Below are 19,251 nucleotides of genomic sequence, written 5' to 3'. Positions count from 1 at the left end.
TATACATAATATATGCTATTTAAATACGTCTAAAGTGGAAAATTTAAGATTGTGAATTATTTCCTGATCAAATATTATTATCAAACGTTTATCATTATTAAGTTCTGAGAATATTAAAAAACTTTCTTATTACAGATTCATATTGTATTATAAAAATGTCTTTTCTTAATTTGAAACTTTCAGCTCAATGAGGAACATAGGAGGAAACCTTTATGCTTCATGAAAATTATTCTTTTCAAATGGCAAAAATTTATTAGAATAATTTAATATCGTATAAGGATATAAAAAAATATTAAGACTTTAGAAGATATATTGCAAATAATATATATACATATATATGTATAATTTTTTTATGATTTGTAGTTTGTCCAAATAAGCATAAACCGTTGAAAAAATATTTTTTTATAATTTTTTAATTTGAATTACATGTATATATACATATTTTAAGATCAGAATTTATCGTAGCGCCATTTCATTACGTCATAAAATATCTTAGCTATCTCTTATACAAAACGAATAATAATAATTCTTGAAATACGACCTGTGAGGAATTCTATAATCACTATAAGAACAGATAGTGTCTTTCGAATAAAAAGTAAATTGGTGTGTTAGGCAGGATGAATAAAATTAATTTTGACCATTTTGGTTTCTACCTCTCGTAAATATTCGAAAATTATTATTAACCAAGATGCTTATCGTTAAGATGAAACTGTCATTGCACCATATGTTAATTCAAAGGGAAAGCTAAATTAAATCCAAATGTTTGTGAATGTTACCCGTTGCAGAATCATGTTTGGCACATTGAACGGATTTCCGGCAACTATAAGCCCGGCTACTATTGATGTTCCATAAGCACAAGCGAATTAATAAATGAATAATCAAGTTTACGTGAACCGAATTAGCAAATCCACATAAGATACATAGAGGAATATGGAATGGTACACTTGTAACTATAAAACGAAGCCGTAAGCTACCATTAACACTACTATCTCATACATCGCCGGTGAATAAAAAATCTATTATATAATGCGCGTGCAATGACAAGTTTGTCAAATCTTATACATCAAATGACAGGTATTAAGACGTAATCCACGAAGCTTGTAATAATATAATTGCATTAAAAGAAATTACTTAACATATTAGAATCTTGAATAACGTTTTTCTCCTTCTCTATTTATCTATCTATCTACCTTTTGCACAATTCTTCATTTCTGCCCCCATATTATCTACTACACTCTATCTCTCAGTCTCTTTCTATCGTTCTCTCGTAGTCACTGTTAGCAGGGATCTCTTTATATATATATATATATATATATATATATATCTAACTTCAACTCTGTAGTGAGCAAAAAGAGTAATCAGCCAATCGACAAGATAACGGCAGTACGCGTCAATACCACAGGTAAGTAGATCGCGACAAAGGGGATACCTGTGTGTGCTGTTGATGCCCCACTACTTAGCCTAGAAGAACCACTAGGTATAGCATAGCTAGAGGCAAGCAGGTGCACGAAGCCTCTACAATCGAGCCCGTTTGCCACACACACTCGCGCATTTATATATGAACATACATACGCACGCACATAAACACATACATAAACCTGTATATATATATATATATATATATATATACACATACATACATATATGGATATGGGCAGAGAGAGAGAGAGAGAGAGAGAGAGAGAGAGAGGGTAAAATAGAGGGGTCAGAGGAAATTCCTTTACGCTGGAAGGTGTAGATAGATAGATAGAGGAGAAAGAGACAGGGACAGTGAGAGATAAAGAGACAGAGAGAGAGAGAGAGAGAGAGAGAGAGAGAACTGTTTCAACGGAACTTTCGTACGCGCTAGTAAGGCCCTGTGGATGTGTTTGTGTGCCTTTACGTGTGATTTTGCCCACAGAAGGCATAGATTTATAGAGAAAAAAGGGCTTCTAGCACATTGTATGAAAATTATTATTATTAGATATCTAACAAATAATTATTTGATTTTTATAGTTATTTATTCGTTACGTTCATCAAATATTATCCTAATTAAGTAATTCCAATGAATTACTTTCTACACAATATAATTAGCCGTAGTTGTAAGGACTTGACACGTAAAGTTAATTTAATAATTATCTCAGGAAGAATAATCTGGTTTTCATATAGTTTGTATAAATAGCTTATATAATTTTTGTTTAAATAACGTTGTAGATATTTTATCAAACAAATTGAATTTAATGAAAATATAATTTAAAACTTATAGCTTGATATTATATTCTCACTAAATTAACTAATAATAATCAAATAATAAGCTATAGTAAGTGTCAGTTTCCGTATGTGATCAAAATTCTAATAAATTCTTTGTTTTTTTTTTTGTATGATAATTAAATAACTCAGTTTCATTTACAAAGATAAAATTCGGAATACTGAGTTGTTTATTGTAATATATTAATTGAGTATAACTAATTTAAATATGTACTTGCATGATTCAGTGAATAATACGATTTAATAGTTAATACTTAGAACTTTAAAAGTTATGAAATATAAAAACTGTATGTAATTTGAGACTTGTATATTATAGTGAATATATATTTATTGAATCTACAAAGAATAATAATAAACTAAAATGCACGTGACTAGTCGATAGATAATAATCAGGCTAAAATTGTTAATAAATTGTTTTAATTATCTAGCTTAATAAATTATCATTAACTAAAGTCGTAACCTACAATTAATTATTAATATTAATCAATAATATAATTCTATAATATTAATAATATTAATCTACAATTAATTAATTAATACATTAAAACTATTTTCCGTATGCTACGGAAATAAATTTAAAGTTAATGTTTATAGACAAAAATACAAATACACATTAGTCTAACAATTTTTTATCGTTTAAAATATAAATAAAATATAAATATAAATAAAATATAAATAAATTATATATTGAATGTATATATTAAAAATGATATAATTACATTGAGTATTATATAATTGTTTTAATTATTATATAATTTTTAATTTATTACTTTTGCCGTATGCGAATTTAGTCGAAAATATAAATGAATAAAAATAAACATCTACATAAATTTTCTATGCATTGACCTAAATTTTGCGTGTAAAGTGCGTAGATATAATCTTATAATTTTTCAAGTTTATTTGATATCGAGATTTTCTGTGTGTGCGCGCGCGCGTGTGTGTGTGCGCGTGTGTGCATGCAAGTTTGTATAGAACGATGAATATCGAGTAAATTTATCAATGGGTATGCTAATTTATTATTAACTATTACTGAGATACGATCAATTTAATATTTTACACACATATTTTTAGTAATTCTGATATATTTTTTAATTGCATTTAGCCGCTTATTAGTCGTAATTAATATATTTTTTTTCCGACATTGAGTAATGATGAAATAAAGTAAAATCGATTAATTAGGGCCGATGTCAACGTTTCTCCAAGCGAACCTGAAACTAAACTACAATATAAATTTTGCAAAAACTTGAAGTGAACGAGGAAAAAGTGTCGGTGCCCTAAAAAGGTAAAATTTCGATCTGCGGCTACCTTTTTCTTTACTCCTCTTTCTCTTTCAGAACGTGCAGCTACTTGTCAAACCATCACTACCTTTGAAATTGTTTCCGCGACAACTTGCCCTTGAACATACATGGAGCATCTGTAATATTCTCGATGATATTATGCGCATGTAAAGCAATGCGTGCACAGTCATATGAGCTTTTCTTTAGAGAAAAATGTACAAGATAGATGAAAGCCGAAAGAACAGGAGGGACAAATGTAGTTGATATACACATGTTTTTAAGATATGTTAGTAAGCACAAGACTTAAGTATGTACATTTTAATCGCTATGTGTACGTGCAAACACACATGAATAACATACAAGGCTAAAGAATTGAGTGTGAGAGAGATAGAGACAAAGATACAGAAAAAGACTAAAGATTCTATTATAGGGAGACATACATCCCGGGGGATTTTTCTTCCTTCTATAATTCCATACGTACAAGTCTACTTAAATGTAAATGTGTACATATATATGTTCTTTCATATATTTTCTTCATCCAATTGATCGTGATCAACACCCTCGATGTTTGTAGATGTAGTTGCAGAACTGGATAGAGAAGAATGTAAATTGCAAGTACGCAAACTCTTAAAACACACATATACGAGAGCACATACTTCTAAATGTACGGGAACATTTTATTTTATTTCTTTACATTGTCACTGTCATCCTTGATTTACCTTTTCCTTTTGCGAATTTATATCTGTTTATCATTCAATTTTTAATCATCTACAGGTCTATCGAATAACTGAAAAGATTAGTTAAATAATTTTATCTTTATTAAAATAGAAATAAAGCCGCTAACTAAACAAAAAACGATTTATATATGCAAGGAAACTGATTTGTCGGTATTTTACTTTTGTTTTTATGCAAAAGTTTAAATTTCATAGATAACCGATCCATTTAATTTATATATATGAAAATTGTAAATGATTTATTAAATTAGAGTGTTAGATAAAGCATTCGATAAATTCATTCAATTCTTGAGATAAAATTACGATAAATTATTTAAATTTCCTATTTAAGATAATTAATAAGATCTTATATTATTGTTGATATTAATTATATAACAGAGTCGAACTTAATTGTTTAAAAATAAAATAAAATTATTTATGAAATATCATTGGTTACTGTTTTGATTGGTTACTGTTAATTATATATTTAATTTATTAAATTTATAATTTGTACATTTTTGAGAAACGAAATTTAAATATAAGCTAGCGTTTAGCCTCAATAGTATAAGATAAACATATCAATAATTTTATAATTAATTACATATTTATAACTAATTTCATTACAATTAATAATTTTAGATATAAAAATAACTAAAATTCTAATAAATTTATTCGCTTTAAGCGACGTCACTTATAAATGATGTGGAAATCTATTGAAATATTGTTTTCCTCTAAAATAAGAATCAACGATAATACGTAATCAATGATAAAAATTCTTGTTTGAATTATTTCAATAAAAATACTAATATTAAATAGTAAATTATATAAATACAGTATTAAACAATTCTTTTGTAATGTTCATATTCTTCATTGAATTATATTCGTAATTCGTTCAAGATCAAAATAAATTTTTATTTAATAATAAAGTATTTCACAATACATTACGACAATACAAGATTATTCTTTTTAATCTTACTTTACAGTAATTGAACACAAAATTATTAATTTTTCATGCACAATGGTTTGTGTTTTAAGAGTTTTAACAAAATTTCTTGCAATGATTTTTCTTACAGACTAAAAATGAGTTTAAATCTTGAAATCATAAATATGATTTATTTAGAAAATTTTTGCCTTAAAGCGTTGAATTTTCTTTTCTTTTTATACGACGTATAATTCTTGAAAAGAACTTGCCTTCTGGACTCATATCAGAAAGAACGTAAGATCAATGGCGAAGGGTCCATTCGCTAAAGATTCTACGTATTAAGCTGCGAAGGAACCTTATGATGGTCACTGACCTTTTTACTTCGATTATATCTTCATCTGGATTTTTACAATTTAGAGCCCATTTTCGTCATTCGATTACTTTATATATTTAGGTTAACAGTCCGTCAATCGCAATGACTTAAAAAGTTCTTATGCTTATTTGACAAAATTAAGTAACATTCAATGATGGAAGTATTTTGATAAGTAAAAATGAGTATAATCGTTAATTAATGCATTTTTTATGTCATACGTACCATTACTGTAATGATGATAAAGGAAAGATGACGTTTTAAAATATTTAAATTTCTTATATAATGCGATTTGGACAATTATTAAAATTTTCTGAAAATCAATTCAATAATAAAATATGTTCAATAAATGTGTTTGCGAATGAGAGAAAACTTATCGCTTCATAAATAATAAAAATTCATGAAACTAAATTAAAAAAAAAATTTGATAATAATATTGTCGAATAAATATAAATTCAATTTATAATTATATTTATTAATAGAATTTAACTTTTTCTCATCATAGTGCACTTTATAGTATTAATACACTTTATGGAGCAATATGATTAACGTAAATAGCTCGAAATTTGTTTAGAAATGCTTCTATTTAAATATAATCGATAATTACGCAAACATATATTTTTATAAATAAATGCGCCATGGAAACTACTGAGAATGCATATAGATAATAATTTTCCTAATTCACGAATATATTCTAAATGATCTTTTTATCGTCCCTCATTGATATTCAGAACGTTTTAATGAATTCTTTGAAACTGTTAACAGCAAATACGAATCCTTGCTGCCTCTTAATTTTATGCTTAAATTCCGTTCTTCTATTTACTGCAACTTTTCTTTTTATTCTTTTTATAATATGTGAACAAACGTATATACTTGTATACGAGAAACTAAAAGAAAATAAAGATATATATATATGCACCGAAGGAATAAGGATGAAAAACCATGGAGAAGCAACGAAAGAAGAAACGCTAAAGCTAGAGCAAAGAGATATAGAGATTGAGCGAGAAAGAGTGAGGGGCAGGGTGCTAAGAAAAGAAAAAGACAAGAGAGGTGCAATGAAGATAAAGGGTCTACATAAAAGTCCACAGGAAGTTCAATATGTAATCACCGTCGACACAGCGAATTTTTCATGGTCTTGCGTACGCATAGTAAGTGAGAATAAGAAAAAAGCTGGTTTTCGCTCGTTCAAGTTAGTCAGAGAGATTGAGAGAGTAAGAGAGAGAGAGAGAGAGAGAGAGAGAGAGCACGAGTGATTGCGGGGAAGGGGGTGGTGGTAGCGGGTGGAGGAGGGGCAAAGAGAGTTAGAACGAGGGAAAAGAGGAGTGGAGGGCTCTCTGTTCCTTATGAATATTAAAATTCTAACCCAATAGAAAGACCGGGACTGGACGAGGCGATATAACGCGAAAAGCAGAGCAGAGTGTGAGCGCGGGCTCTTATACATAAAAGGTCCGTCTTTGAAGCTGGAAGCAAGAGGGAAGACAGAAAAGACTCCTTTTATCGTTCATCTATAGAGGTTTTTCCTCCCGGCCGACATTGCTTTTTATTCGTGACTCAACACAATGCACGTGCCCGTAGACGATGTCGGGGCGGCCAAAGGCAGCGCAAACATCGGCGCCCCGGAAATAGTTGGTAATTGATCTATACAGCGAAGCGTGACGGACACGAGGTCAAAGGCGATAAGCAAGCGGTGCATGCACCTCGACCTAAGAAAATTCAATTACATTTGATTAATAGCGGAGACGATCGGTTCGGACGCTCTGTGCGCCGTCTTTTTCGGTAGCGAAAAAAGAAGAAAAAAAATCCAGTTCGCCAGAATATTTATCACTGCCCTATATGCACTACCTGTAACGTGCATATAAACGGCTCGAGCGCGTGTGACGAAAGGGGATGATGAATTTTATGTGCGTAATTTTAACGGGGACGCGGAGTTCCGATGGAAAAGATACCGAAGCGAGTAAAAGACGAGCACAATCGCCTTTAGTCGTAAAAACGCGACTGGCTATTAGCTCTTTATGCATTGTATTATCGACACGAATACAGCTTTACTTTATTATGCGCTTACGAGAGGAAGCAAGAAGCGGAATGTTTCGGAAAATACAAGGAGGTTTCTAACTTTTCTTGCCTATGCTTTCTTTTGCTTTATTCTTTTTTCTTTCTTCTTCCATTCTCAAAGTGAAAGGCGCCGTTTCGTGCTTTAAGGAAAAATGCTTTGCTTTATCAGATTTAAGCAAAATATTTCATTTGTATCCAAATCTTGAGTTTTCGCGAGACTTGGCAATACTTTCACTTAATCGAATCTTTTAACGAATGTCTCGCGCCCATAATGAAAATTGCTTTTCGCCTGATGCTTATAACAATAAATTATTGAACATTTTGCTGGTAAATGTAGATGAGCAATTCCATTGTTTTTTTTTATTTTTTTATTTCTTGCGCCAATAACCAGAGTTTGCCTATCAAATTTACCCAAGCGAATTACGAATAATTAAAATATTGTTACTATAAACACACAATTCTATCGCATAATATATATTATTCATTAAGATATCTGTTAAAAGTCTTTTTGAAAAATTGTATAAATTTTAATTTTACTTTGCTATAAAGAATTTGAACGGGTTGAATAAAAAAGAAGGGAATGAAGCAAAATGTAATTCTCCTTCGTATAATTGAGATAGAATGATATTGTAAATTACGTAGATAAAAACGTGGTGATGCAAGCACTTCCGTATTAAGATAACTTATTTCACCGGTAATATATTATTTTAATGATTTCATTATTTAAATTTATGATAGCGGCTCAATAGATAATTGACACTTTCTCGATTTCCTTATATGTATAAAACGTTTTGAAAATACGCTTATCTAGATTTTAATATTAAACGGACTTTATCTCAGTTAAAGGTTACAACTTAATTTCAAGTCACTTTATTAAGATATAAGCGTATCATTGAAATAACAGTGACTTTAAACTATGCAGATCACCTACAGGAATGTAAAAAATAATTATTTTATTCACTATATTTATACACATATTTATGATGGTTATAACTAAATGAGAATAATAGTTATACTTTTATACTTCATTTCGAATTTGAATCAATCAATTACAATAAAAACGTCAAGTAATAAATGAAAATATCTAAAAAAAAAATACAATACATACATTTTTAATATTATTTTAAGAATTATATTGAATTATATTAAAACTAATAGTATTGATAAAATATAAAAAGTTATAAATATATTTTCTTAAATAAGTTATAAAAGTATTTTCTTATGTATAAATATAAGATAAAAAAATTCTTTTTAGCAAAATGTTGAACCGATTTAATCATTATATTTGTAGTTTCGATAAATGATTTCATTGCGCCGACTGTCCTAACAATAGAGTGTAAATTTATTAAACGTGATGTTACAATCAATCACATTGTTTAATGTACTTAAATACACAGACCTGTATCTATGTGTATATATATATATATATATATATATATATATATTTATTTATTGATTAATATTAAGCATGTTAATAAATTATTCGAATAGCAGACTATATAGATCTAGAATTATATATAGAGAAAATTAATTTGTTTGATGTATGATCTTTATATAATAAATATTGAGTATTTTATGCTGTAATTATTATAATTTTTTCGTTAATTTTAGAACGAGATATATTGATAGAATAGCGATTTATAATGATATTTCATAAATAACAAAACTTATATTGAATTTATATTTATGATCTATTTTTATTTATGAATGCATAAACTATGTCAAATAATTTAATTTAATAGATTTTATAATATATTATGGGATTTAATGTTGTAACACAGCATTATTAGAATGTGAAAACATTCAAGCCCTTTAAATTAATTTTGACTAAAATCGATATTATCATATATAGAATATGAATGGGTTTATTTGGGTAAGTGTGTAAGTGAAAGTGGCAGTGATGCTTTGAAGAGCATAAATTTATTTTTATTACATTATTCTATAATATATATATTTGTATGTGCATGAGTTTGTGTGTGTGTGTGTGTGTGTGTGTGTGTGTTTGTGCGTGTAGTGAAATTTTTAAATAAAATTCTAAATATTTTTATATTTAAAAGTATTTGCGAAAACATTTGAATGCCTCGTGCAGGAGGCAAACATTTTTATGAATTTTTGTCTTGAATTCAATTTTTCTATAGTAAAAATCTATATACTTTTGTTATTTATCAATCGAATAGGTTAGAAATTCTTTAAAAGATCCGTAATTAAATTATCGATGGTTAATTATAGAGCTTTTTCTAAAACTCAATTTATTACCAAATGCCGAATCCTAAAAAAGGGAAAGTAATTACAGATTCTTTTTAAATTACAAAAAAGAAAATTTTAAATAAATCCCTTCGATCGACTGAAGATAATTTAATTACATTGCTATCCTGTATTTTTCTAAATTTAAAAATGAAATTTTCGAAAAATGACGAATGACAAGTCGAGTTTCAACAAAAATGCCTTAAGAATAACAACATTTTTTAAGTTTTACACATACCATATAAAGCATTATTGTAACGAACATTCTTTTGTAGTTTTGCAAATATTTTTAATTTTTTCGTCAGAAATTTTTACACACTTCTGAGCTTCGAAAAAGTATGAGAAGATGAAAAAGGAAATTTTAATTATGCAAAATTACTCATAATAAACCTAGTGAAAGTATAAATTATAATATAAATGAGATTAATTGTAAGGAAGTAATTGTCAAATAAAGTAATTAAGTATGGTATATTTAAAAAAGATGAATTCCTGAAATAAAAACATCAAATCTGCCAATTAATTACGAGAAAATAGCTAATTGATCTATTATTAATAATTATGGAGAACTATATTGACTGCACATGTCAATTAACTGAATTTTCTAACTATCCGTAAGGGCGTGGAATCAAACTTATGTGCACGAATTTTGTAATAGCTTACACTTCCCGATGGCTTTGGAAAATGTGAACTGTAACTCTGCCGTCCCCTTTGACAACTCATCTGCTATCCCGTCTATTATGCCCACGGCAACATAGGCGTGCAATTTTAACGCAAAACAACAAGTCGCACAACTGTAATTGCATAAAATGCGTTACAACTGCTGTGGTTGGGTAAAAATACATTTTTTACATATTTTTCATCTAGTCCGAGTACGTACTCAGGAAGTACGTTTTACCCACTAGCCCATCCGTATTTACGTTGGAATAATAATAACAATTCATTATCTGAATACAATTAAAAAATTTGAGACTTGTTTAATTATCCATGAATCATAAAAATACGATATATTATATATTACGATATTATATATTTACGATATATTACATATTCATCTTTGTAAAGTGCAATTACGTAATGACTTTTTAAAAAAGGCATAAATATTTTAAAAGCTGTAATATAAATAACGTAGTGTTGCTAATGATTTAATTGATTTAAGTAAATTAATTGAATTTTATTACATTGATTTATTGATTTAAGTAAATTAAATTTTAATACAAACACGAGCGAATTAATTTTAACGTCTGCTTGTATTATGAATCCAATTATTTATTTGCATATTTCGCGCGGAAATTTGTAAAGAGAATATATTTCAGTTATATTTATTTCAGAATAGTTTTGTTGTAATATGAACAAAATTATAATGAATGCCCAAACTTAAAAGTATTTCAAAATATATTACTTTACAAATTGTTCAATACTACACATTCATAAACGCCTTTTGCTTGGAAAATAGTGTAAAACAATTTTATGCAATTTAGTGCAAGGCCATATTTTAAAAATATTTTTCCAAAATAATGTAGTCGACAGCATAAGTGTTATAGATAATTCAACGGTAAAAAGTGTCTGTGAATTCAATAAATAGACAAAGTAAGGAATAAAATTTTTCTTACGTCTTAACTTGTCGGAACATACCAACTCGACCTTGAATCTCTGGGTAAGCCAAAACAACGTAATGATATATTCTGTTATCGCAATTACATAGTTCTCTTAGACGCACCTTTTATGTTGGCATTTCAAAGAGAGCATGTCTACTTTCACGGAGCTTCGAGTAACTTGTTTTTATAAAGCGGAATGACGTACCTGGCTCCCCGAATAAAAAATTGTAAGTAATCGTTTTCATAGTCAGGTGATTCTGTGTTCACTTTTATGATTCGTATCCTTAGACTTTATTGGACGTCTGTAATGAATAAATAAACAAATAAATAGCTGCGCGTATATGCACGTGTGCCTCTGTGCGCTACGGCGCACGCGCGTGCCTGTGAGCGTGTGTATGCCATATGCAATTATTTTGAATGTATTCCATTTAATAGCATGACTAAAACGTCAGTGATTTAAATATATGTATTCTGTGAGCGTTAAAAATTGTCAAACGTGCTTTTGTAATTTGACAGCCGTTTACTTTGCGAATATAAGTCCACATTGATATTTTCAAAGTGTTTGATTTGCATGCATCAAAACGGGAAACTGTATATTTGACTTCACTTTTACATGAGCTATATTTAAATGTCTAATAAACATTTCTTATTTCCGTTCATTAAGTTTTTCATTCGTATCCACTGAGATTGCAAGAAAGGATTTTATTTTAAAATTTATTGAGAATTGTGTAGTAAATATGTAATCCAAAGTATAGAGGTATAATGTAGATTATTTAACCCGAAGTTGATGCCATTATTAATTTATAATTGCATATTAAAGTTAAAGTTAAGGCCTCGCAATAGTAATAAGAACTGTTATATACTTGAGAGAAAGAAAAATGCAATTTCTTGAACAATCGAAAAAGCGAAATAAATTTTATAGAGCAAAAATAGTTCGTGGAGTAGCCACTTTAATAAATGAGCCTCTAAATAATTCAGTAATACCATTTATAGGATATATTACTCGAACGTAAGATGCTCTCCTATATTTCTTTTCTCATTTTCTCACTCCCCTTCACACATTCACTCATTCCTTCCCTCGTTCTCTCTCTCTCTCGTTTTCTTTTTCTTACCGTTTTTTCTCCGTCTTTATAAATATATGTATATATATCGTTTTCTTTACTATTTACTCCCCCTCCCCCCGCCTGCCACGCAGTGCGCCAACATCACACTAGGATAAAGAAAAACGAACGTCAAATTCGATCGCTGAAATAAAATAGCGCACGACCGTGGAATGACGTATAAGCGCGAATAAAGAAGCTCTTAGAGGTCCTAATATGGCGTCGTCGACGACCATCACACAGCCACTTAAGTGTGTAAAGTAAAAGCGCCCCCCCCCCGCGGAAGCGCTGATTCGCACCGATCATTTATCACTGTACGAGCTTCGTGCAACTGGGAAAACGTGCCAAGCGGGAGCAAAGGAAGAGGAGCAAAGAGCAAGATGAGATGAGAAAAAGATGGAGGGGGCGGGGATTTGTCGGGATGAAGGGGCGGGAAGGGGAGAAGGAGGAGGAGGTGGAGGAGGGTAAAGCATAAGTATTCCTGTCTCCTTCTGGGAATTGGGGAGTGAAAGTGGATTTTTCTTTTTATTTCGCGTATTGATGTGGTTATAATCTTGTTAGACTTTTGTGAACTTTTTAAATTTATTGCAGTGATTTTTATCTAGATATTCGGAGTGGTTTCATTTATTCTTGTGACGTCGACTGAAAGTTTTCAAGCTTCACAGAGTTTTATTGTTTGCAGACAGTGAGATGTGTTGTGAAACGTAGGATCCGTTTTTTTCTCTTACTCGTGTCAATTGTGTAACCTTTTTTTTAAATAATTTTATGGCACATTCCATTAATATTTAGAAGAATCTTTAAAGCTTATAAGTTTATATGTAACAGTATGGAAATTCGCACGTACGATACCGGGATACTAAATGTATTGAGCGATTCAAACTTAGTAGATTGAAATTTAATATAAATGGCTAAAATAGGTGAAAATAAACTTGTTTGTTAATTTATTAACCATTGCTGGAAATTTTCATAGAAGTTTTACTATTGAAACAACATTATACGTAGAAAGAATAATTTAATGCGCAAAAACTGCTCGAATGAGATGAATATTTCAAATCATCCTTTTCGTAAGATTTATTAATTGTGCGATATTATCCGACATTATGATATTGATATAATAAAAAAATTAATATTACTTTCAAACATTAAAATAAAGTTTTCAGAATTTTCAATTTTGTCCTTCTAATAAATATGTAAACTAGCGATTTAAAAAAATTATTCTCAAATTTAAAGTTTTAGAGGGAAATTAAATGATTAATTTTAATCAATAATATTTAAATTTTACACGATATGAATTCATTCAATATTAAAATTCCTGTCTAATTAAAAATTTCGATTAAATTTTTTTTCGGTTCGCATAAAATCTAATCTGAATAAAAAATTCGGCTAAAGATAGAGGATAATTTACAGAATTACATTATGCAGTATCAATCTTGAAGGAGGGAGAAAAGATGGGGAAAAATAAGGAAAACATAAAAATAGATCCATCAAAAGTTTCCAACGGGAGCTGCTTAAAAAAAGCATAGAGAATTCTGCGAGAAGGGTGAAATGCTCAATAGGGTTGTATAAGACATATGGAGAGGAGCTGAGAGGAGTGTCCGCAAGACAATGGGGGAGAAAATGCGTTGGGGGTGCCAACTTTTCAATGAAGGATCATTTTGTTGCTTTGGCTTTATTGTCGTAAAATTTGCTGCTAGGCATATCCTTTTACAAATTACCTCGTAGCGATGTGCTTATTTATTACGATTTCGTTATCGCCATATTATTTATCACATACCATCAATGTCGTAAATTATGGAACTTACAATAAATATATATAATTTAACGATCCGTAATAACCTTCACGTAACGAAGATTTTATCATTACTTTTATTTGATGATATTTATCAATTGGACATACTTTTGAATTTATAATTATTATAAAATGGAGAAAAGCACCTGGAGTTATCAATTTTTTTAATGTTTTTCAAATCTGTAACCAACAATAATAAAAAGTAACCATTAAAGCTTGCGTATTTTAATTAAAAAATGGTTTCAAAATTAAATTAAAATGAATGTTTATATTCAGAGTTCAAGTTCTAACTCATTGGACGCTCAATTACATTTTGCCTCTGCAAAAAAATATTTAAAGACAGAAACATGAATCTTTCCGAACAATTTATTGCGCTGAAATAACCATTAGTTGGCTAAATAATATTGAATGTTAATATTTTGTATTTTCTTTATTCATGACTTAGAGTTTGTCCGATATCGGAGGCCACATAAACACCAAAGCAATGAATATTGCATTTCCTAAATGTACTACGTACATGTGCGTTGGATGGTTATTACGAACGCGCAGTGTCAATAAGATTCATATTCTTTCTCGCAAACCCTCATTGCACGCAGCATCTATCGCCTTTTACATTTTGAGCAAATGAAGTCTCGTCTCCGGATAATAAAAAATCATATCCTATCGAAAGTGCTCCTTGTTTTCTGTTATTTTTAAATATTTAGAAAGTTCTCACAACTTTTTGATAAGATAAATAATAGGACTGTGTTTTTAATTTGAGCTGCGACCACGTGTCTAGCACCAAAAAATTGTACGAAAGCTTATGTCAGTACGATATTACGCAATTTGTAATCGAAAGTAGGACTCTTTTTTTTTTCATACAAACACATGTGTATTTCAAGGACACATTTCAAGGACTTGGCCATCTTTTTCTTATTTCTCAAAAGCATATAATAATCCATTAACATTTATATTCCCTCCATTAGCCATTTATTCGTAGTGTTCCCAACCGTGCAAAGTATTGGATTATTTGAGTTATAATTTCAAATATTCTTCGTCGGACCCAATGATAATACAATGTCTAATCTAATTGAAAAATCTAAAGAACATACTTTTAATGCTTTATGGACGTACGCGCGGGCCTCGTTCTCATCTCTAAGCTATAAAATTTGCGGCAATTGCAGTGAATACGCAAAGGGATCTCCATACGCACGCACACAGTTCCGTTCGCAGCAGAGAATGCGGTGCTGTGATCTTTTAACAAATCAATTTGGATACATAATACGGGGTATTTTTTCGATAGGATGGGATTCTTAGGACGATCCGGTAACCAGCTGCGCGGAGATGTCAGCTCGTGGAAAAGCCGCCCTGGGCGGGCCGCCGGCGTCATTGCGAAAGAGAAAAGAGCAGAATTAACGTCATCGCAGTCGACGACGACACGTTGATCTACGACTCTTTCACGGGAATTGGACGCTGACGAACAGGAGGTCGGGTTTTTGTGTCGCTCCCTGACTAAGACGCGACTTGCATTAGCAGATTGTCGCGCCCGGGGGCAGCGACGTAGGTGTGATGGAGGTGGGCCTCGGGGCACTCTGACCGATACGAATGCTCGTGGTTATCGTTGACGTACGAGCTCCGGCATTGTTGGTAAGCGGGCCTCTCGATGCTCGATGCGTCCGAGCGACGGAGAAAGAATATGCCTCTGGCTTATTCTAGATGGTAATTAGAGGATATCCTCCCGAGGGTTTTGTATGCGCTCACGATGATGGAGTTATTCCATGATGTTCGGTTGCGCTGTTGCGGACTCCATTCAATAGCAGCGGTCGGCGTTCTCTTTTCAGCTTTACCGCTTTCTCCTGGTTCTTTTTTCTGTTTCTTTTTTCGTTTTTTGTTTTGCTTACAACGTGACCTATTGCGACATATTTCGTGCATAAATGGAGGCTAAAGATCTTTATAACGAATGGCAGATTTTTTCGCCGCGCCGTAATGCTTCGTAAAATTTAAGAGTTATTAGTAGATAAAATTCGTGTTGATTGCGCGTGGCTTCCAAGCAAATATTTTAATAATTATGTACTTTCATGTGATATCTCAGAATTTTTTAATTTCAATGGACGATCAATGAATAAGATTCAATGCTATTTCTAATTACAATAAGCTTTCAATCTTCATAAAACGTATAAATACTGCTTTAATCTGTAAGCTTAAATACAGAAAAAAACAATATTTTTTAAATAGATAGATATTGCAGTTTAAATACAAAATCTCTTTAATAAAGTTATAATATCTTAAAAAATGGATTACTTTAATATTAACATTTTATGAAAATGCCTTTAAGCATAGAATTTTAAGTTTCGTAGATATTTTAGTTTAAAAATCTCTATCAGCAGCTAAGATCATAATTTTTCGATATAATTTGCCAGCGCTTGTAACTGTCGATCTTAAATTTTCTACCGCATTAGTTTAAAAAAAAGTGAAACTATTATATGTCCATCGTCGATATAATTTGTTTGTTTTTCCACAAATTAAAAAATTTGAATTTAAAAATAACAAGTGTGTGACGTGATAATACATCCAATTATATTCTGAATAGTTATTTAATAATGATACCATTAAACTATTCATATACATTGATATTAAAGGCATTATTTATTGTATTTATATGTTGTAAGAATAACTACATTTAATTAACAAATGCTAAATATAGTTGCTTTCTAAATATAACGACTTTTTGGTAAAGAGAGAAAAACTTAATCCCCTAATTCATCTAAGGATGCACTGACGCATATTTTTTTCAAAATTTTCATAAAACATCTAATCAATGTATATTAAATAAATAGAATAGATAGTAATTAATTAATGTACGAAAAGCTCGTTTTCTCGTGGGTATAACGAATATTTTTAATCGTGAAGCAATGTCATCTGAAAATTCTGACCTACATGAACGTTTGAGTGCCTCTATACCTGTCAATTTACAATACATACCCAACTTCATTTGATCAGATTAATCCAACGTAAATGAAACAAAATTGCGAATTTTCAAAAACGTACGCATGGAAAAAATACATGAAATAATTCACAATCGAATTTTATCTACGCTTATATGTTCAGAATCTGAAAAAAATTAAGTGTAAATAATACACAACACCGTTTGTTCAAGCTATTAATTGTAAAATCCGTAAACTAACTTAGAATTGATATTCAAAATATTCAAAATTTCTTTTATATCTATAGTCAAGAATAAATAAATAGCTTTAAGCCTTTAGGTATAACATTAATATCTACAATGTTATATTTCGTATATTTTTTTATGAATTAGTTATTTTGTATAAATTTTAAGTAATTTTCGATCAGATGGATAGTTTTACCAATGTGATTAATAAAATATTACATCAAATTAAGATTGATTAACAATTAAATTGATAATAAAATTCAACATAATAGTGTAATTAATTTGTTTTTAATAAAATAATAGAATAATAACATAATAGTGTAATTAATAGTGTAATTAATTTTTTTGTTTTTAATTTATGCATATATGCGCATTTGCTTCTTACTGATAATAAAATTTTGTATAAATATATTTCCTGCATAATTATTAACAGAATAAAAGTTATGTTTACTGAATAATTTGATTAAAAAAATAATTGTATTACTTAATTTTATTGCTTATTTAACACGGATATTTAAAGTTTAACAACTTTTCAATAAGCTTGACTGCAAAAATTAAACGTATAAATTCTAGCTTAACTAAATTAATAATAATAATATTCCAAAATAAATACGAAATACGAAGAAAAAAGGTTTTTTTACGAGGCTATTAGGCTTTAAACATTCACGATTATGAATTACGCTTAGAATGTCAGTAATCAGTTGCTGTGATTTAATTCCACTATTTTAAATTTTAATAAATTTGCTTACCTATGATATTGTAGTTTGATGAAATAGTACCTGAATATTTTTAAGATTAGAATAAAACTGATGTCAATTGTGCCTGTCCTCTAATGAATCTGTAAAAAAACATTTTCTTTAGCGTATGCTTGTAATTCGCAAGATAATATCTTTGTGCACCTTAATGCAAGCCATATAATTAGATAGGAATTTAGTGTGGAATGTGTATCTATTAATTTTAAAATAAATAGCTATATATATATATATATATATATATATATATATATATATATATATACAGAACAACGTATGCGTGATGAACATTGATGTGATTTCCCGACAACTACTCGCTCGCTCAATCTTACAACGTGCACATGCTTTATTGTAATAGTATTCGATTGTTGGATTTGTATATATATGCTTAAACATTTATAACCTACCATTTTTCTTCCATTACTTTTTGTATCTATGAGCCTATCGCACACATTTCATATAAACGCATGTATATGTTATCCGCTAAATAGTGTAAGTGAGCCAATAATGACCAATGAAGAAATTTTATTTAAAAATTATAATGTTAAATCAAGAGTTTCTTTATTTAATAATATAATTTCACTACTATTTGTATATTGAGATAGTTATTATTCCCAACAAGTACTGAAAATATGTTAACATTTAAAATTTGTTAGTACAATTGCCGCTTCATTGTTCAATTACAATCACCAGTTCTCGCTATTTCTTCTAATCATAATGTTTAAATTTTCATGTAAGGAAGTAGCGAAGTTCTATTCATTATTTAAAATAATTATTTGCCATTTCATTATCTCAATTCTTTATCTGCTAGAAAGACACAACGGACACTGTTTGTTCTGCTGAATAATTTATTAGCACGAATATCCTGAAAGTCTTTGAAGATGGGGTGAAACATTCAATTTGCTCCCTTTAAAAAAGTTCATTCTTATTTGATGTGACAAAACCCTTACTGGGAAAAAGCCTTCGGAACTGCAACTGTTTCGCGAAAAACGCGGGCATTCAGACTAATCGGCCTAAAAGCATTTTTAGTGGTGTGACTGGT

This window comes from Ceratosolen solmsi, unplaced genomic scaffold (assembly GCF_000503995.2).
Source record: "Ceratosolen solmsi marchali unplaced genomic scaffold, CerSol_1.0 scaffold2, whole genome shotgun sequence".
NCBI lineage: Eukaryota > Metazoa > Arthropoda > Insecta > Hymenoptera > Agaonidae > Ceratosolen > Ceratosolen solmsi.
Note: the sequence above shows the minus strand (reverse complement) of the source record.